Source organism: Salvelinus sp. IW2-2015, linkage group LG5 (genome assembly GCF_002910315.2).
Source record: "Salvelinus sp. IW2-2015 linkage group LG5, ASM291031v2, whole genome shotgun sequence".
Classification (NCBI taxonomy): domain Eukaryota; kingdom Metazoa; phylum Chordata; class Actinopteri; order Salmoniformes; family Salmonidae; genus Salvelinus; species Salvelinus sp. IW2-2015.
The window spans coordinates 33,100,009-33,121,189 of NC_036844.1; the positions used below are offsets into that span (position 1 = coordinate 33,100,009).

Sequence of the window (21,181 nt, forward strand, 5' to 3'; positions counted from 1 at the left end):
TGTTATTCAAACTATCAAACCACAACCTTTTATTAACAAGACCTGTAGGTCTCTCGTCTGCATGCCATCGTGGATACAAGAGCTTTCTTATAAATGCACGATCAACATCAAGACGATCTCGAAGTCACCCCTTTGTATAGGTGCTCATGTAAGGTTATTCTGTCGTTCTCATTTAGTTATGAAACTACTCACTAATTGAGTAACCCCACAGGTCTAAAAATCACTATAGCCTAAATTCTACCCGGCCAGCACATTCTTTAGCTATGGTTCGAAGACAAAGTTGTATTATCGAGTACTATATTCCATTTGAAACACTATTACGTTGATTACACGGTACATGAGCGTTGACGTCCATGTTCTGATACAATTGTTAGCCCTCAGATTCATGTCCAGAAATCTATAGAGACACTCATACTCTTTCCTCTTTCAACTTTTCTAACAGTGTGCGTGAGCATCGCTTGATTTATTCTTGGAGTACTAAACTGTCTCAATGTTGCGCTGCGACATAAGTCTTTTATAAAGGACCTATGTACTCCACGTTTAGGAACCATGAGACTTGATGCTGATTGCTCTTATAGTTATAATGTAAGGCTTGGTGCTACTCGTTAAATCTTGGCGTAGCATAGTGATATTATTGTTCAGTTTACGTATTGAATTGAAATAGTCTTGATATGAGCTATCACTTCCATGCACTGATTTGTGAAAGGCGTTCCTCCTTACCAGAACTCCAGCCATCGCGTCTGCAGTGTTGTGTGGGAATGTCGTGTGCCAATGCTGCCGATTCACTACATGACAGTGTCTAGCTGTCCACATTTAACACAATCCGAGAAGAGCCAGGTCTGTGATCCGTCACCGTTATTCGACGAGCTCTCGATTTCTAATGTTCCAGTATTGTCATTCAAGCATCTCTACGACGCCCCACGAGTCTAGGACACGCAAAACGGTGAAAACCTTTTTCCTTCCATGGGTATGCTTATCTCTTCTATGTGCCAGTGTAAACTTGTGTACAAGCCATGTGAGCTTTTCTAGCCCACCACCAAATGACAGACGTATTGTATCCTCATAACGGTAACATAATCTTTCATGCTAGCACGTGAGCTCGCTAAAAAACTTCACATCACTGACTTTACAAGAGTCTCTGTAGCTAACTGAGTGTTAAAAGCCTCCACTTGTTATCTCAGCTCGAGCGGCATGATCAAGGAGGTAACACTATGTCTCGCTGGCGTTTGTCTAATACATCTACTCCACTCTTCCAGGCTCACAAAAATGTCCCTCACTGCGGCACCGTTGACAAACTACTACTTTAATACAATGATCCTGTCGAAGTACAAGAGAAAGAACTAAAACAATGAACAAAACATAGAAGTGTAGAATCATCTCGACTCTAAAACAACCAATGACTTAGACTAATACTCACAAATTTCATCTTAACATATTACAAGACTTATGTGTGTAGTAGTGATTTCTAGAGTACCTAATAGTTATAACTGTATTTAAGCAAGCCTCCCTCGCTATAAATACAACAACCAGGACATAGCTCTTACTCTCATACACATTACACTCTAACACTGTACTTTGTTTTCAATCCTTCGTCTCCATAGGGATGAATAACCTCATACCCAACGCGTGATGATTCTACTATGCGTCAATCAGACTCAGTCTATGAGAACTGACTCTTAAGTGTTGATTGCACTGCTTATGTACTCAAAGCCTCACACTGCGTATCAACTGCGATCTAGAACGTCGAGAAAATAGATGTGAGATTCTGGATTGGTGACTCAGACAAAAGTGAAGTCGCTCCATTGAAGTAATGCGATTGTCCCCATTCACACAAGCGAATCAAACCGTGGCGTTATGTTCTGTATACGTTCTACCAGTTCAACAATTCAATCCGTAGAGATAGAAAGAATCGTTCACAATCTTCTAGAGCCATAGCCGTGCCTCCTTTTGACTCACAGGGAATGAAATATATGACCGTAGTGATAGTATAGCTTAACTGACCTCAACGCCTCGTCTAGATATAGCTCAGATGCGTTCTATGTTGTCGCTAAGAATATTTGAATGAAGTAGTATAGCCCGCCCAGAGGACGCGTAATACAAAATAGCATACAGCCATAAACGTTGGGCGTCAAGCTAGACATAGAGAGAATAAGATGCCTATAAACAATTGAATTACAATTAATCGATGCACCGCCTACATGCTTCAATTCCGACGGAATTGCGTGGCGCTTAGTAACCCCCATATCGTCTGCCTCTTGGTTTACGAAAGAATGCGAAAGTTCTACTCCAGATCGAGATGTTCTCCGAGCGGACTGTCATCCTCTGCTCGTGTTCAATAGTTGAGAAGAGTATCTTACAAGATTAGCTATTTCCAGCTCGTTTATGCGTGATAGCATTTGCCACTAATAATAATATGCTACTCCTATCTTGGCTTTCCCATATTGAATACGCGTATTATTATCGCAACCTCATATCTCCCAAATAATAATTGTGATAAAGCTATCAAGATTCATGTTATAATTCTTGTGATCTTTGTATAACACATAATAGCAAATTGGTCTGCAGAGACGGTGAAATGAAACACACACGCGATAGTCCTAGTTTTCAAGACACACGTGAAACAACATCGATATTCTATAGAGAGCGAAAAGTAGTGCCTAGACCCCATGTCCATACCCAAAAACCTAGCCTTTCTCCTACTCCATGTCCCTGAGCCTCACATAGAATCCCTGATGCAACACTATATCACCTTACAGACAGATCGACATCTTCAACACTGCAGAAACCTCTGAAGTCTAGAGCCAAACAGAAAGCAAAGGACTCGCTACTCTCTCCAGACGTCCCTATCCCGCGTGCACAAGTACTCCTCTCTACACTACCAACCTGCGATCCTCTCCAGCTCTCTGGAGCCTCCGATGAGGCGCTGGTCATGTCATGCTGAGCAAAACAATGCTAGATGATGTGGCTCAACTGAGGTCTCAGTCACACACATCAATATTGAGCATTGAGTCCCCTCAACCTTGCCCCAGCAAGCACTCCAGAGTCTGATCGTGACTGTTATGCACACGCCCTAGATCGGATTGTGCAGCCCCAACGATCTGTAATACGAGGACTGCATAGTAGCAAACAACTGCAGGCTAGATGACGGCAAGCGACCGAACCAGCAACAGCGAAACAGCATAACAAGTATGCTTCAAACTACAACACACAATCTCTTAGACATAGTCTATTACAAGCTTAGCTATATAACATAAATTCAAGCAAACAACAAATTAGCATGTTCTACTAAGCATTCAGTACATTGAGCAAACAACAAACAGAATTTCCGATGATCGAGCAACTACACATTCATGACATGAAACGTAAACAACAAAATCTATAATATTTACTCAGAGAGCTATCTCAGCTGAACAAAACCAAACACCAACAGCAAGTATGATGAAGAGAACAACCGGCGGCAGGACGCTCTAATCACAGATGGCGCCAATGCATGTGGGCATATTCCAGGCGGTGCATCTGAAGCTTTTAGCAAGGAGCCTCTGCACACTGTAGCACAAAGTTATTATCCCCCAAGTACCCCGAGCGAGCCTGTGTCTAGCAACCCTGGTTCCCCTCTACTCTACAGTCGAGGGCACCCAATAGAACCCAGCAGCAGCAGATACCGGACCCCGTAATAGCACCCCAACAGACATAACTTAGCGAAGGGCAGCAAAGCATTCAGCCTCTCTCTTAATTTCATGTCAAAGGTCTTATCTCCCATACTTTTGAATGTTTTGCTTATTCTTCTTGTCTCCTGATTCGAGACCCAAGGCTTATTTTCTCTCTAACCAGGCTCATTGGATCGCGCCTTATACTACATCTGCCCTCTCCACCCCTCTTTCCAGAGCTTTACCACTCAACAGTCTCTCCTGGCTTGATGTATGCTACCGCGCGACCAGTCGACAGGAGAGAGTCCAGCCTAGATTTGCGATTTGAGTTTTGAGTGATCTTAACATCACACTAAGCACGTTCTCCTGCGCCAACCAGGAGTAGTCAGTCAATTGTTAAGCCCTCATTCCAGAACAGCTCCTGACAGCGCATGCGAAAGATTATGGTACCAGCTCTGCTATCCGCCCAGAGTCATGCTCCTCGCTCTCTGCTTCTGCCAACCACTGATTATCACTCGCCCCAATGCCCCTGCCTAGGGCAACTCTCTCACCATTCCCGAGACTTGAGTCGTCCATGACAAACACCTCGGTGGTGGAGGTACTTCATCCCTATGGAAGACAGAAAAAAGTAGTGTTGGTGTTCATTGCCAGAGGACCAAGGCTACCGGCGCTACAGGTCAGCAGGTGCATACAAGCTGTCTTAGCTTGCTGCATTGTCACATAGCTAACACCTCTTGGCCGGCACTCCTCCAAACGTTCAAGTGACTAATCATCATGGAATACGGACCCAACATATACCGCACTCATTCCTAAGCAGAGCAACCCCCATGTGCAGGCCACGCCCAAGGCTCCCTCCCAGCCCCTAGCCTCTTACATAGGCGCAGCCTCAGCAGAACTCCATGTTTCAACATCTCCAACTCTCATTCGCTCTGGCATAAACACTCTCTCTGCTATGAACCCATGCTCCTATGCAGAGCGAGAGCGGTATTCGTACCTGATCTCTGCCCCTTAGCAAACTCCTCCGCTCCGACTTTACAGAGCGCATCCCGCCCAGTCTCCATGCTGAATCTCAGGCGCAGAGCCTAGAGTAACCTCCCGCCTATCGACCAGGCAGCAGCCTGAACTCTCAGGACCTTACACGTCAAAAACCCTCTCCAATTGCTTTCAGCGTACAATGCCGCATGCGCGAGGCTCACGTTTAGCTGAGGCAGCAGAATCTATGACGTCCAGTGTCCATTTACTGGGCCAGAGCCAGGTGGTGGAAAAACCCACACTCCACTACAGGAGAAGAACCCTACGCGAAAGTTGACGTTCTGCGTGTCTATGTCCTTACACGATCTGGAGCCTGTTACGCAAACGAGAGCCGCTATGGCAGCCTAGCAGCTGGGTCGACCAATATTGCACCAAACAACGCGCACAGAGCAAGCGCGCGGTCTCTACTCTTATCATGCACCCCATATACAAAGCTCTAAGGCTGACCGCGTGCAGTTCTTCATCATGCACAATGATGCTCTTCCACTCGTACTACCTGCCCAAGACAATGAGCATTTCTCTCAGCTATCCACAGCATCTCAGCCGAATTCAGAACGAGAGCGCCCATGCATGGACCTCAGGCGCGAGTCTCTATCGCCTCTCCTTCTATAGCAGCTAAGCCAGGTCTCTCTTCCAAGCGAGCAGTCAGGTGAGCAGCCTTCAATCCCAAGCCCAGTCTGCGACCCATCAAAACAAGAGCGCTGTCTATCCTCTTTTGAGGTATTACTATGAACGGCTATACGTGTTTCAAGATTACGCCTTCAGAATGAACTCTCGCTCAGTGCTGGAAAACCTTTTGATCTAAGGAGTGTCTAGATCTTATGTTTTCTGAATATCCTACACATTGAAATCAAGACAATAGCACCTTGCGATTTGAGTCCCTTCTTAATATATAAAGTGTTTATAGTTGCGTTGTATTGTGCATTTTGACAACTCCACTACTCTTCCCGACAATACAGAGAGTCGCTCAGGACACACGTGTCTCCGTTAGTAAAAAAACGTTCTATAGTCCTGGGAGAGTCTATGTACTCTGTCGTGAATCAGATACAATTCTTGTCCACAGATCAAAGGTCAGTCCTACTGGTAACCGACTCTCAGATGAGAGAGCAAAAGAGAGGCCAGATCCAGTCGCTGCGTCATACCGAGCGTCCATGACTGAGTCTATGCTGAAGACGATGCAACTTCATCAGACAAGACGCGTGCAAAGACACAGGCCTCCTACCACAAAACATAGAGTAGTAGAGATTATATGAAGTTACTTCTCGGATGTCAGCTCACATCTAGGTGCGAGCAGCCAAAGCACTTCTCACACTCTCCTCCTCTATGAACCGCTGCGTTGATTCGTGTTCAAGGTAGAGAGAATGCTGTCACTCTCGTACCTATTTAAGCCATTGTAAAAGTCTCCGGACTCTACCAAAGTAATGAAATGAGCCTGTTATCAGTCTTTTGTTAGTTCTTATGCGTATTATAAGAGTGCCTCGTTGAGGGGGTTAGTACCGCAGGAATGGCAGAGACATTGAAGAACTTCATGCGTGGAATTCTAGTTAAAATTTGAATCATTGAACTAAGCATGGCACTGGTATATACAGAGTTTCCTGCTATATGCTCTCGATGTAAGAGCATTTGTAACTTCGTGCACTCATACTCCCTCCTATCTATGCATGTCCCATCTCAAACCCAGTAGTCTGTGCTAGATACACCACTTCGAGTGACAAGAATAGGCAGAGAACAAGGTTAAGCCCCGCGACGATAATAGTATCCCCCATTCTATCAGCATGAGACAAGGATATCCTCCACGAAGTAGATGGACCCCCATATTAGACATGAACAGTACAGAATTTGCAAACTGATGATTTGCTCCAAGCCTCGAACGCTAGTGCCGCGCCACGCCTGCCTCGCGCGCGGGCGGGGCCTGGGGTCTCCTGAGTATCTCCATGTCAAACATACCACGTTAACATATGTAAGCCCATCAGCTGAGAGATCCGTGTTTCTGCTCAATTGGCCACGCTCTTCATCCGTCGTTAAGTAATATCAGCGTCCACTCCAACTCTGCTTGGCGACTGAAGCGCTTTTCCCTAGATGTGAACCATTGCGGATTTTGCTTCCATTCAGTCACAATGAGCCATTTAGTGAAGCCGTACTTTGATTCACCATCTCACTGCATCTAAACCTGGACCTCAAAATAGGACATAGGTGTGTAGTTACCCCACAACTGTCAGTGTGGTTCAGTGTACTCTCGCAGCTAGTCGCCTCTCCAGCTCTCTATAATGAAAGTTCAAGACACTATTGATTGAATGGTCTTGCGAACTATACGTGCCTATGGTCCAGTTACTTCATTATTGCCAGTCGCACATATTCTACCCAAAGAGGGTGGCTGTTTTATAGTAGTGGGGGTGTTGATTAACAAAGCTGAGTCACATGGCAGCGGCTATCTGTCAGATGTTCTTTCCTTTAATTTTCGACTTTCCTCCTTCGTATCTTCTCTTGCTCACGGACACGATGGAGCACTTTGGGCCTCACGAGGCAATCTGTTTTGTCTAAGGTCGAAAAACGCAACAAATTGTTAGGTGCCCTTTTCTTATCACAGAGACATATTAAAAAGTATTTGGTAGGAAATAAGCAAAAGAAAATATACAGTTTTCGTGAAAATAAATCTCTTTGAGTAGCTCTAAATAGTACTTTGGAGGTTACTATCAGCATACGTTACGATGCTGTTCCTTTTGTGAGATCCAGTATCTCAATTGAGTAGTGAGTCCGCACTGCTATTCGTCTTTAGTACAGCGCTATTTAGGTCAGTACATCTCACCAACATTTATTACTCATGCATGTTTTTTATAAGCGAGTTTATCCCTTCTTAGTCTTCTTATTATTAGTTCCATATCCTCATCCAAACCAAACATTTATACAACATTCTTATTTGGCAGCCATCTCTCCCATTACCCCCATTCATGAGAATAACTCCAAATCTTGAGTATTACCACCATGATTTCGTTCCCTGATTAGGACTCTGTAGTACGAGAGATGCTCTAGCATTAGGGTTCAATGTGGATCAAAAGAAAAGAAATCATCCAGCCTTTAAATGATTCATTTCCGTCTACATAATTAAATAATTAGCCTACATTTTGCATAAATCAGAACCATATATGTGTACATATAGCCAGTTGGTGCACGGTTGTCTGATGATTAATTAAAGTATATTGTTTACTTTGATCATTCTATCGCAAATTGTAGTTAATGTTTGTTTTGTAAGAATGTCTCCTGGAAGATGTTTGTGATTAAGCTCACGTCTGGCACGCACAAACTGGAACTTTTTTATCATAGATCAGAGAGGCAGTTTTCCGTTAATGTTTGTCTTAGCATGTTAAAATACCAAATCCCTTGCGGGACAGTGGGCCACCCCAGGAACCTGAGTCAAGCCTCAAGTCACAGCCTCCTTTCTTCGTCTTCAGGAATGGCCAGGTTTTTATGGCTCATATTGTTGGTGTGTTCATATTTGTCGTTTGAGACTCGCCATTTTTGACAGGAAGAAAGTGGTGGACAGTGACTGGAGCAGTTATCTGTTTTGCCTTGACAGAATGGGTTGTTTGTAGTGGGATTATTAGTGTCAGGCGTGATATTACGGTGTTGGATCTTAATTGATCACTCTTTTGTTGCTGAGAATTTTCCTGCACTGCAAGAAAAACTTTGTATTATCAGGGAGTTCTGAGGCTTGTCTGAAAGTTGATTCAGAACTATCAAACACATACCTTTTTACAGGGAGTTCTGAGGCTTGTCTGAAAGTTGATTCATAACTATCAAACACATACCTTTTTACAGGGAGACTGGGCTTGGATGAAAAGACTCCCGTCTGGAAACTTTAAAGCCATAACTCCCCAGACCAGTGACGTCTTTGAATTGGTGAGGTTCTACTGTGAAATATACTGTCAGTTACGATGTAAGAATATTTGATGATGAGAAATCCGTTTGACTTTAACTAATGTATCTCTGTTGTCCATTAAAATGAGCCCATCYTCACGGCTCTGTTCTTTCAGATGAAGGACATACGACACGAGAACGTCAACCTCTTCCTGGGGTTTTTCCTTGACTGTGGTGTTTTCGGCATCATGACAGAGTATTGCTCACGTAGCAGCTTGCAGGACTTGCTAAACAATACTGACGTTAAGCTGGACTGGATGTTTAAAACCTCCCTGTTATTGGACCTTATCAAGGTAACCACTAGTAGTGGGGTGTGGCCAAAATCCTCTCAGAGACATACAGTTACACTATTCCTATAGGAAGACCTGCAGCTGCCACAATGTGCTTAAAATCATTTTACATTACAGATTTGTTAGAGTTTAGGTCCCAATGTTAATTTAACCCAACTCACTGTATACCTACAGCAGGCTACCTTTCTCTCTGACATGACACCAACACTACTTTTTTCTGTCTTCCATAGGGCATGAAGTACCTCCACCACCGAGGTGTTTGTCATGGACGACTCAAATCTCGGAACTGCGTAGTGGATGGCCGCTTTGTGCTCAAGCTCACAGACTACGGCTACAACAAGATTTTGATGGCACAAAGGTTCCCATATGAAGATCCCTCCGCAGAAGGTGGGTGTTAAGARCACTCAAATCAAATCAAATTGTATTTGTCACATGCGCCGAATACAACAGTGAAATACAGTGAAATGCTTACTTACAAGCCCTTAAACAACAATGCAGTTTTAAGAAAATACCCCCCAAAATAAAACATAAAAAGTACGAGATAAGACTAACAAATAATTAAAGAGCTACTGCTCCTCCACAATAGTGGGGCTATATACAGGGGGTACCGGTACAGAGTCAATGTGTCAATGTGCGGGGGCACCGGTGTCGGGGTATTGAGGATAATTATGTACATGTACAGAGCCTTGCAAAAGTATTCACCCCCTTGGCGTTTTTCCTATATTGTTTCATTACAACCTGTAATTTAAATAGATTTTTATTTAGATTTCATGTAATGGACATACACAAAATAGTCCAAATTGGTGAAGTGAAATGAAAAAAGTTACTTGTTTCAAAAAATGTGAAAAACATTTAAACGGAAAAGTGGTGCATGCATATGTATTCACCTCCTTTGCTATGAAGCCCCTAAATAAGATCTGGTGCAACCAATTACCTTCAGAAGTCACATAATTAGTTAAATAAAGTAAATTTGTGTGCAATCTAAGTGGCACATCATCTGTCACATGATCTCAGTATATATACACCTGTTCTGAAAGGCCCCAGAGTCAGCAACACCACTAAGCAAGGGGCACCACCAAGCAAGCGGCACCATGAAGACCAACAAGCTTTCCAAACAGGTCAGGGACAAAGTTGTGGTGAAGTACAGATCAGGTATGGGTTATAAAAAAATATAAAAAATGTTGAACATCCCACGGAGCACAATTAAATCCATTATTAAAAAATGGAAAGAATATGGCACCACAACAAACCTGCCAAGAGAGGGCCGCCCACCAAAACTCACGGACCAGGCAAGGAGGGCATTAATCAGAGAGGCAACAAAGGGACCAAAGATAACCCTGAAGGAGCTGCAAAGCTCCACAGCGGAGATTGGTGTATCTGTCCATAGGACCACTTTAAGCCGTTCACTCCACAGAGCTGGGCTTTACGGAAGAGGGAGCAGAAAAAAGCCATTGCTTAAAGAAAAAWTTTTGCAAATACGTTTGGTGTTTGCCAAAAGGCATGTGGGAGACTCCCCAAGCATATGGAAGAAGGTACTCTGGTCAGATGAGACTAAAATTGAGCTTTTTGGCCATCAAGGAAAACGCTATGTCTGGCGCAAACCCAACACCTCTCATCACTCCGAGAACACCATCCCCACAGTGAAGCATGGTGGTGGCAGCATCATGCTGTGGGGATGTTTTTCATCGGCAGGGACTGGGAAACTGTTCAGAATTGAAGGAATGATGGATGGCGCTAAATACAGGGAAATTCTTGAGGGAAACCTGTTTCAGTCTTCCAAAGATTTGAGACTGGGATAGAGGTTCACCTTCCAACAGGACAATGGCCCTAAGCATACTGCTAAAGCAACACTCGAGTGGTTTAAGGGGAAACATTTAAATGTCATGGAATGGCCTAGTCAAAGCCCAGACCTCAATCCAATTGAGAATCTGTGGTATGACTTAAAGATTGCTGTACACCAGCGGAACCCATCCAACTTGAAGGAGCCGGAGCAGTTTTGCCTTGAAGAATGAGCAAAAATCCCAGTGGCTAGATGTGCCAAGCTTATAGAGACAGGAGGCAACCAAATAGGAAAAATGCCAAGGGGGGTGAATACTTTCATAAGACACTGTCGGTAGAGTTATTAAAGTGGTTATGCATAGATAATAACAGAGGGTAGCAGCAGCGTGTGTGGCGGGGGCAATGAAAATAGTCTGGGTATCCATTTAATTAGCTGTTCAGGAGTCTTATGGCTTGGGGGTAGAAGCTGTTTAGAAGCCTCTTGGACCTAGACTTGGTTCTCCGGTACCGCTTGCCGTGTGGTAGCAGAGAGAACAGTCTATGACTAGGGTGGCTAGAGTCTTTGACAATTTTTGGGGCCTTCCTCTGACATCGCCTGGTATAGAGGTCCTGGGTGGCAAGAAGCTTGGCCCCGGTGATGTACTGGGCCGTACGCACTACCCTCTGTAGTGCCTTGCGGTCYGAGGCCGAACAGTTGCCATACCAGCCAGTGATGCAATCTGTCAGGATGCTCTCGATGGTGCAGCTGTAAAACCTTTTGAGGATCTGAGGCCCATGCCAAATCTTGTCATCCTCCTGAGGGGGAATAGGTTTTGTCGTGCCCTCTTCACGACTGTCTTGGTGTGCTTGGACCATGTTTGTTTGTTGGTGATGTGGATGCCAAGGAACTTGAAGCTCTCAACCTGCTCCACTACAGCCCCGRCGATGAGAATGGAGGCATGGTAGGTCCTCCTTTTCCTGTAGTCCACAATCATTTCCTTTGTCTTGATCACATTGAAGGAGAGGTTGTTGTCATTACACCACACGGTCAGGTCTCTGACCTCCTCCCTATAGGCTGTCTCATCATTGTCAGTGATCAGGCCTACCGCTGTTGTGTCATCAGCACTTAATGATGGTGTTGGAGTCGTGCCTGGCCGTGCAGTCATGAGTGAACAGGGAGAACAGGAGGAGTCTGAGCACGCACCCCTGAGGGGCCCCCGTGTTGAGGATCAGCGTGGCGGATGTGTTGTTACCTACCCTTACCACCTGGAGGTGGCCCGTCAGGAAGTCCAGGATCCAGTTGCAGAGGGAGGTGTGTAGTCTCAGGGTCCTTAGCTTATTGATGGGCTTTGAGGGCACTATGGTGTTGAACGATGAGCTGTAGTCAATGAATAGCATTCTCACATAGGTGTTCCTTTTGTCCAGGTGGGAAAGAGCAGTGTGGAGTGCAATAGAGACTGCATCATCTGTGGATCTGTTTGTGCBGTATGCAAATTGGAGTGGGTCTAGGGTTTCTGGGATAATGGTGTGTATGTGAGCCATGGCCAGCCTTTCAAAGCACTTCATGGCTACAGACGTGAGTGCTATGGGTCGGTAGCCATTTAGGCAGGTTACCTTAGTGTTCTTGGACACAGGGACTATGGTGGTCTCCTTGAAACATGTTGGTATTACAGACTCAGACAGGGAGAGGTTGAAAATATCAGTGAAGACACTTGCCAGTTGGTCAGCACACTCTCGGGATTACACATCCTGATAATCCGTCTGGCCCAGCGGCCTTGTGAATGTTGACCTGTTTAAAGGTCTTACTCACATCGGCTGCGGAGAGCYTGATCACAGTCACCCAGAACAGCTGATGCTCTCATGCATGTTTCAGTGTTACTTGCCTCGAGGCGAGCATAGCTCTTAGCTCATCTGGTATATTCGTGTCACTGGGCAGCTCTCGGCTGTGCTTCCCTTTGTAGTCTGTAATAGTTTGCAAGCTCTGCCACATCCGACGATTGTCAGAGCTGGTGTAGTACGATTCGATCCTATTCCTGTATTGACACTTTGCCTGTTTGATGGTTCGTCGAAGGGCATAGCAGGATTTCATATACGCTTCCGTGTTAGAGTACTGCTCCTTGAAAGCAGCAGCTCTACCCTTTACCTCAGTGTGAATGTTGACTGTAATCCATGGCTTCTGGTTGGGGTATGTACGTACAGTCACTGTAGGGATGACGTCTTCGATGCACTTATTGATATAGCCATTGACTGATGTGGTGTACTCCTCAATGCCATAGCAAGAATCCCGGGAACATATTGCAGTCTGTGCTAGCAAAACAGTCCCGTAGTTTAGCATCTGCTTCATCTGACCACTTTTTTATAGACTGAGTTACTGGTGCTTCCTGCTTTAATTTTTCCTTGTAAGCAGGAATCAGGAGGATAGAGTTATGGTCAGATTTGCCAAATGGAGGGCGAATGAGAGCTTTGTACGCGTCTCTGTGTGTGGAGTAAATGTGGTCTAGAATTTTTTTCCCTCTGGTTGCACATTAAACATGCTGATAGAAATGAGGTCAAACTGATTTAAGTTTCCCCGCATTAAAGTCCCCGGCCACTAGGAGCGCCGCCTCTGGATGAGCATTTTCCTGTTTGCMRATGGCAGAATACAGCTCATTGAGCGCGGTTTTAGTGCCAGTCTCGGTCTGTGGTGGTATGTAGACAGCTACAAAAAAAACTGATGAAAACTCTCTAGGTAGATAGTGTGGTCTACAGCTTATCATGAGATACTCTACCTCAGGCGAGCAAAACCTTGAGACTTCCTTAGATATCGTGCACCAACTGTTGTTCACATAAATGCATAGGACCCCGCCCCGTGTCTTTCCAGAGGCTACTGTTCTGTCCTGCCGATAGAGTGTATAACCCGCAAGCTGTACGTTGGGATGGTGTTCTTCGGCTTGCAAGCCTCCCCCTTTTTCCTCCAAACATAACGATGGTCATTATGGCCAAACAGTTCTATTTTTGTTTCATCAGACCAGAGCACATTTATCCAAAATGTACGATCTTTGTCCCCATGTGCAGTTGCAAACCGTAGTCTGGCTTTTTTATGGCGGTTTTGGAGCAGTGGCTTCTTCCTTGCTGAGGGCCTTTCAGGTTATGTCGATATAGGACTCGTTTTACTGTGGATATAGAGACTTTTGTACCTGTTTCCTCCAGCATCTTCACAAGGTTTTTTGCTGTTGTTCTGGGATTGATTTGCACTTTTCGCACCAAAGTACATTAATCTCTAGGAGACCGAACGTGTCTCCTTCCTGAGCGGTATGACGGCTGCGTGGTCCCATGGTGTTTATACTTGCGTAATATTGTTTGTACAGGTGAACGTGGTACCTTCAGGCGTTTGGAAATTGCTCCCAAGGATGAGCCAAACTTGTGGAGGTCTACAATTGTTTTCTGAGGTCTTGACTGATTTCTTTTGATTTTCCTATGATGTCAAGCAAAGAGGCACTGAGTTTGAAATACATCCACAGGTGCACCTCCAATTGACTCAAATTATGTCAATTAGCCTATCAGAAGCTTCTAATGACATGACATCATTTACTGGAATTTTCCAAGCTGTTTAAAGGCACAGTCAACTTAGTGTATGTAAATCTGACCCACTGGAATTTTGATAAAGTTAATTATAAGTTAAATAATCTGTCTGTAAACAATTGTTGGAAAAATTACTTGTGACATGCACAAAGTAGATGTCCTAACCGACTTGCCAAAACTATAGGTTGTTAGCAAGAAATTTGTGAAGTGGCTGAAAAACAAGTTTTAATGACTGCAACTTAAGTGTATGTAAACTTCCGACTTCAACTGAATCTGTCTGTGTGTGTGTATGCGTGTGTGTGTGTGTGCGTGCCTACTTGCCTGTGTGGTTGTGCAGAGCTGCTGTGGACGGCCCCTGAGATCCTACGGGGCCCTCACCCAGGGCTGTGCGGCACCCAGCTAGGGGACGTCTACAGCTTCGCCATCATCATGCAGGAGGTGGTGCTGCGGAGACCTCCCTTCTGTATGCTGGACCTGTCTGCTGAAGGTGTAGATCACTCATCCAATCACAACCCCAAACACAATTTAAAACAACAAAGTAGAAGAGACAGTTTCAACGGTGTGGTTTAATAGGGGTGTGGTTTAATAGGGGTGTGGTTTAATAGGGGTGTGGTTTAATAGGGGTGTAGTTTAATAGGGGTGTGGTTCAATGGGGGTGTGGTTTAATAGGGGTGTGGTTTAACAGGGGTGTGGTTTAATTCGGGGTGTGGTTTAATATGGGGTGTATTTTAATAGGTGGTGTGGTTTAATAGAGGTGTGGTTTAATAGGGGTGGTATTTAATAGGGTGTGGTTAAAATAGGGGTGTGGTTTAATAGAGGTGTGGTTTAAATAGGGGTGTGGTTTAATACGGGGTGTGGTTTAATAGGGATGTGGTTGTAATAGGGGTGTGGTTTAATATGGGTGTGGTTTAATAGGGATGTGGTTTAATAGGGGTGTGGTTTAATAGTGGTGTGGTTTAATAGAGGGTGTGGTTTAATAGGGGTGTGGTTTAACAGGGTGTGGTTTAACAGGGTGTGGTTTAACAGGGTGTGGTTTAACAGGGTGTGTGGTTTAACAGAGTGTTTGGTTTAACAGGGGTGGTTTAATAGGGGATGGGTGGGTGATTCAGGCTTCATTTGAATGTGTATACATAAATAACGTCTGTTGCATGCATGGTCCCAGTGCTGTCTGTTGGTCCTCCCTGTGGTTCAGGTGGTAGAGTATGGTGCTTGCAACACCAAGGTTGTGGGTTTGATTCCCCACAGGGAAAAAGTARAAAAATGCATGCACTAACTACTGTAAGTTGCTCAATGACTAAAATGTGCAAAAGAAAATGTGAGTAGTAGATACTGTAGCTTGGTCTTGGTGGGGTAACTCAGAGTGTCTGCTCCGGTCTGTCAGATGTCATCCAGAAGGTGAGGAATTCTCCACCCCTGTGCCGCCCTGTGGTGTCACCAGACCACGCCCCCCTGGAGTGTATCCAGCTGATGAAACAGTGCTGGAACGAACAGGCAGATAGGCGGCCTCACTTCAATGACATCTTTGACCAGGTACCTTAGCCTGAGACATCAAACAGACCACTCACAATCAGTGTCTTAAAAATAAAAGACTAATATAAGAGAACCTTCTGTCTGTGAAAGTTTGACTGGGGGATATAAAAGCATCATTCGAGTTCACCTTTAACCCCCCCACCATCCCCCATCAATCCCAGTTTAAGAACATCAACAAAGGGAGGAAGACCAACATCATAGACTCCATGCTGCGGATGCTGGAGCAGTACTCCTCTAACCTGGAGGAGCTGATCAGAGAGAGGACCGAGGAGCTGGAGATAGAGAAACTGAAGACTGAGAAACTACTCACTCAGATGCTGCCTCCGTGAATAACAGACAATGACACATACACTCAAAGATACTGACTAGGATGTACAAATGTTTCTCGACGAGGGCCCGACGAGGGCCCTAAATGGTATTTCTTCTCTGTTTGCAGATCTGTTGCAGACGTCCTGAAGGTTGGCGGTACTGTGGAACCGGAGCATTTTGAAAATGTAACACTTTACTTCAGCGACATAGTAGGTTTTACCACAATCTCTGCCAACAGCGAGCCTATCGAAGTGGTGGACCTCCTCAATGACCTATATACTCTATTTGACGCCATCATTGGCAATCATGATGTATACAAGGTAAGCCTATTGCTTAGTCTTGAATGAATGACTTGGTGTGTCTTCTTGTGCACCTTTGTAACCTACTGAAGATATTTCCTCTTCGATGGTAGGTGGAGACAATAGGAGATGCATACATGGTGGCGTCCGGCCTACCTGTTCCCAATGGAAACCGTCATGCTGCAGAGATATCCAGCATGGCCCTGGACATCCTGAGTGCTGTTGGCACCTTCAAGATGAGACACATGCCGGATGTACCCGTTCGCATACGCATTGGACTGCACTCAGGTCAGGGCTCCATTTTAAAGACCCCCGTATGAACAAAATGGAAGTACAAATAATTTTGAAATTAACGCCACATACCATACTGATGTCAAACATCATAAACAGTCAAACTGCCATGAACTTCCCAGTGCGTTACATTTTTCTGACAGTGTTGATATGAAATGTCTCCTAGGAACAGGCATGCCACCGCTGCTGTGTGTGTGTGAAGTGATATAACTACTTAAGTAAAAATACTTTAAGGTACTAATTAAGTAATTTTGGGGGGGTATCTGTACTTTACTATTTATCTTTTTGACAACTTTTACTTTTACTTCACTATATTCATAAATAAAATAATTTACTTTTTACACCATACATTTTCCCTGACACCCAAATGTACTCGTTACATTTTGAATGCTTAGCAGGACAGGAAAATGGTCCAATTCATGTACTTATCAAGAGAACACGTGATCATCCCTACTGCCTCTGATCTGACGGACTCACTAAACACAAATGCATAATTTGTAAATGATGTCTGAGTGTTGGAGTTTTCCCCAGCTATCCGTAAAATGTAAAAACAAGAAAATGGTACCGTCTGCTTTGCTTAATGTAGGGAATTTGAAATGATTTATAATCTTACTTTTGATACTTAAGTATGTTTTAGAAATTACATTTACTTTTGATACGTAAGTATATTTAAAACCAAATACTTTCACTCAAGTAGTATTTTCTTGGGTCACTTTCACTTTTACGTGAGTAAATTTCTATTAAGGTATCTATACTTTTATTCAAGTATCACAATTGGATACTTTTTCCACCACCGTGTGTGTGTGTGTTTGTGTTTGTAGGCCCGTGTGTTGCTGGGGTGGTAGGCCTCACCATGCCCAGGTACTGTCTGTTTGGTGACACAGTCAACACTGCCTCCAGGATGGAATCCACAGGAATGCGTAAGACCTGCCACCAAAGAGCCAAATATGGCTAAAAGATGAAGCAATTCTAGACTGCGTTTTAGTAAGCGCTTTATACCAGAGTCCCAAAATAAGATTTTTCCTACCATATTGTTTGCAGCATACCGAATCCATTTGAGCCATAGCACAGCAAAGATCCTAGTGGATCTGAGAGAAGGCTACCAGGTTCAACTTCGTGGAAAGACAGAGCTCAAGGTCAGCTTTGTGCTCCCACTCTCTGGCATTTATATTACCCTCAAAGTAAATCATAAAATGAACAACTGAATACTGTTTTAGTGACTTATCTGTGATAATAATGACCTTGGATGTCTCATGTCTCCACAGGGGAAAGGAATGGAGGAGACCTACTGGCTGTTTGGAAGGGACAGTTTCACCAAACCCCTGCCTGTGCCACCTGAGCTTAAGTCAGGGTAAGGAAAGTCAAAGCTAAGTCCTGTAAAGGGATGATTATCTTTGTTCCAAGTGACCATGATCCTGCAAGTATCAAACTACACTAAATGACCAAAATGTGTGGACACCTGCTCGTCGAACACCTCATTGCAAAATCATGGGCATTAATATGGAGTTGGTCCCCCCTTTGCTGCTATAATAGCCTCCACTCTTCTGGGAAGGCTTTCCACTAGATGTTGGGGACTTGCTTCCATTCAGCCACAACAGCATTAGGTCGGGCGATTAGGCCCGCAGTCAGAGTTCTAATTCATCCCAAAGGTGTTCGATGGGGTTGAGGTCAGGGCTCTGTGCAGGCCAGTCAAGTTCTTCCACACCGATCTCAACAAACCATTTCTGTAAAGACCTTGCTTTGTGCATGGGGGCATTGTCATGCTGAAACAGGAAAGGGCCTTCCTCAAACTGCTGCCACAAAGTTGGAAGCACAGAATCGTCTAGAATGTCATTGTATGCTGTAGCATTAAGATTTCCCTGGAACTAAGGGGCATAGCCCGAACCATGAAAAACAACCCCAGACCATTATTCCTCCTCCACCAAACTTTACAGTTGGCACATGCATTTGGGCAGGTAGCGTTCTCCTGGCATCCTCATAACCCAGATTCATCGTCGGCAATGTTTGTCTATGGAGATTGCATGGCTGTGTGCTCGATTTTATACAGTTGTCAGTAACGGGTGTGGCTGAAACAGCCTAATCTACTAATTTGAAGGGTATGTTCACATACTTTTGTATGTATAGTGTATGTATCATGAACTGATTTGTATACAAACTGCACTTTTACAGCAGATCAAAAATAGTTACAAAGGCTGTGTTAAAACAGGAAGCCCAATTCTGATATTTTGTTTCACTAATTGGTCTTTTGACCAATCAGATGAGTTCTGAAAAAGAGCTGACGTTAAAAGATCTGATGTGATTGGTCAAAAGTCCAATAAGTGGAAAAAATATCAGAATTGTGCTGCCTGTGTAAATGCAGCCTCTGCCAACGTAAAGTGGACACACGCAGCGTATTATGAGGAGGGTTGGCCAGCTTTGGTCTTCAGTTTCCATGTGTGGCATTTGCTTTACCTCTCCAATGTATGTTTCAGGCAAATGGCTCATGGCTTGCAGATGGAGGAGATCAACCGACACAAGCAGAAGAAAGCGGAACAACAACTTGCCAAGAAGAAAAAATGATGTAGAGTTATGCATTAAAAATGTATAGCATTACAAGGTGTTCATGACTAGAGTAGTATCTCAGTGGGATACTCAGTACTTACACTGACTGCCTTTTTACTCTTCCTGGATTTTTTCTGCTGAAGATCTTGCTAACAGCTGACTAACGTTGTGTTCTTTCAAACTTAACCGGAGCGCAAGTGGGACTCTCTCTTCAGCAATAACAGTTAAATGGGAAAAAGGCCACAGGCTTTATGAACTGATGTCCCACATCCTTCTTGCTGTCTTTCAGAACGAAGACAGCGAAGGACTTAAAGCATCTCCTGCAGAAAGCGGTGAGGAGGCTCTTCACTGTGCAGACAATMACTCTGACTCTGGCAGCAGGTTTGGACGAGGACAATGTGATGATGCATCATCACTGAAATGGTTCTTTGTAAGAAACACCTCTAGTGAAACCTGGATACTCTCTCTCCACTTGTGTTTGCCATTTTGACAATCAAGGACTTTTTTTTCCCAACCATGGCTCGATACTCTTCCTATAGAAATGAGAGTTTGAAAAGTCATTGCCACAGACCATAGCATGTCGTGCATAAGCAGGAAAGGGACAAAGGTATATGTAATGCTATGAGCYTCTACTAATCAATGGAAGTTTTGAGAAATAGACAATGCCTCATTAGGACATGGCGAGTTTGCATTACCGTACACCATACAGTTGGCATCAGTGGACATAATACTACATCACAATATACTGTAGAGTTTATTCTACAATCTTTATAAGAAGCCCTTCAAAGAGGAATTTGTCTCTGGAGAAGGAGCTATAATAGCACATGGGATTTCGTCACTGAACAGTTAAGGTATCATCAGAAAAACAATGTTTTGAGCCAGTTGKATGATTTAGCCTACAATCTCTTATTCATCTCGAGAGCTTGTGTTCTTCTCCTGTGCTCAAATAAACAAACAAACAAACAAACGAACGTGGGGCAAATATCTAATAACATACAAGAGTTATATAAGGGTTGTACATGTCTATAGTATTTATTTACCTGTTCATCTGTAAATATGATAGAGTATTGCAACGAGAAACTGAATCTACATTTCATGACCTACTATGTAGTTGTAGCCGTCTCTAGCCGATCCTACTGAGCCGTCTGAAATGCTTCTCTATAGGTTGTTCCCTTGAGATGAGAAAACAGTGGTTTTACCTATCATCATCGTCTGCATCTCAAAATAAATGGAATTTGAATTGCCAATGGTTGGTTTTGTCACACAGTGCTTGAGATGGTGGGCCCTGCAAGTACAATATCTGGTGATGCAACAATGCAATAAAAGGCTGTGTAGAGGAATAAATAAAACATGTATCAAACGTATACCTTTGTTTTGCATCAGTTGGCCAGTGGGCAAAGTGACATTCTACAGTATCAGAAACTGATCCCAGTGTTTTTCATCTGAGCTCCAGCAGGCTCTACGTTACCCCCCCCCCAAGGCTGAAAGTATAGGTACACCATATAGAGAACGGAATGAGGCCATAGAGGCATATAGATAATCCTACACACAGGCTATCCACATTAAGAAGGGCATAATGGATTAACATTTGCATTAAATCCGTGAGTGAGACAGAATATATMGTCAACTCTACGCGGGTATCTAGCACTGTCCCTTGAGATTATAAAGCAGATTTGTTGCAAAATATAAACTGGGTGATTAAAACCCTGAATGCTGATTGGCTGACAGCCGGGGTATATCAGACCGTATACCATGGGTATGACAAAACATTTATTTTTACTTCTCTAACAACGTTGGTAACCAGTTTATGATAGCAATAAGGCACGTCAGGGGTTTGTGGTACATGGCCAATATACCACGGCTAAGGGCTGTATCAAGGCACTCCACATTGCGTCGAGTTAAGAACAGCCCTTAGCCTTGGTATATCGGTCATATACCACACCCTCTCGGGCCTTATTGCTATTATATAACAGCTAATAATAATAATAATAATAGCTCCAAAACACTG

At 44.0% G+C, this 21,181-nt stretch overlaps 1 pseudogene; it reads left to right on the top strand.

The window, feature by feature from the left end:
• LOC111963731 (retinal guanylyl cyclase 2-like) overlaps positions 1–19,607 on the top strand; it is a 35,474-nt pseudogene extending 15,867 nt beyond the window's left edge.
• The last annotated feature ends 1,574 nt before the right edge of the window (positions 19,608–21,181 follow it).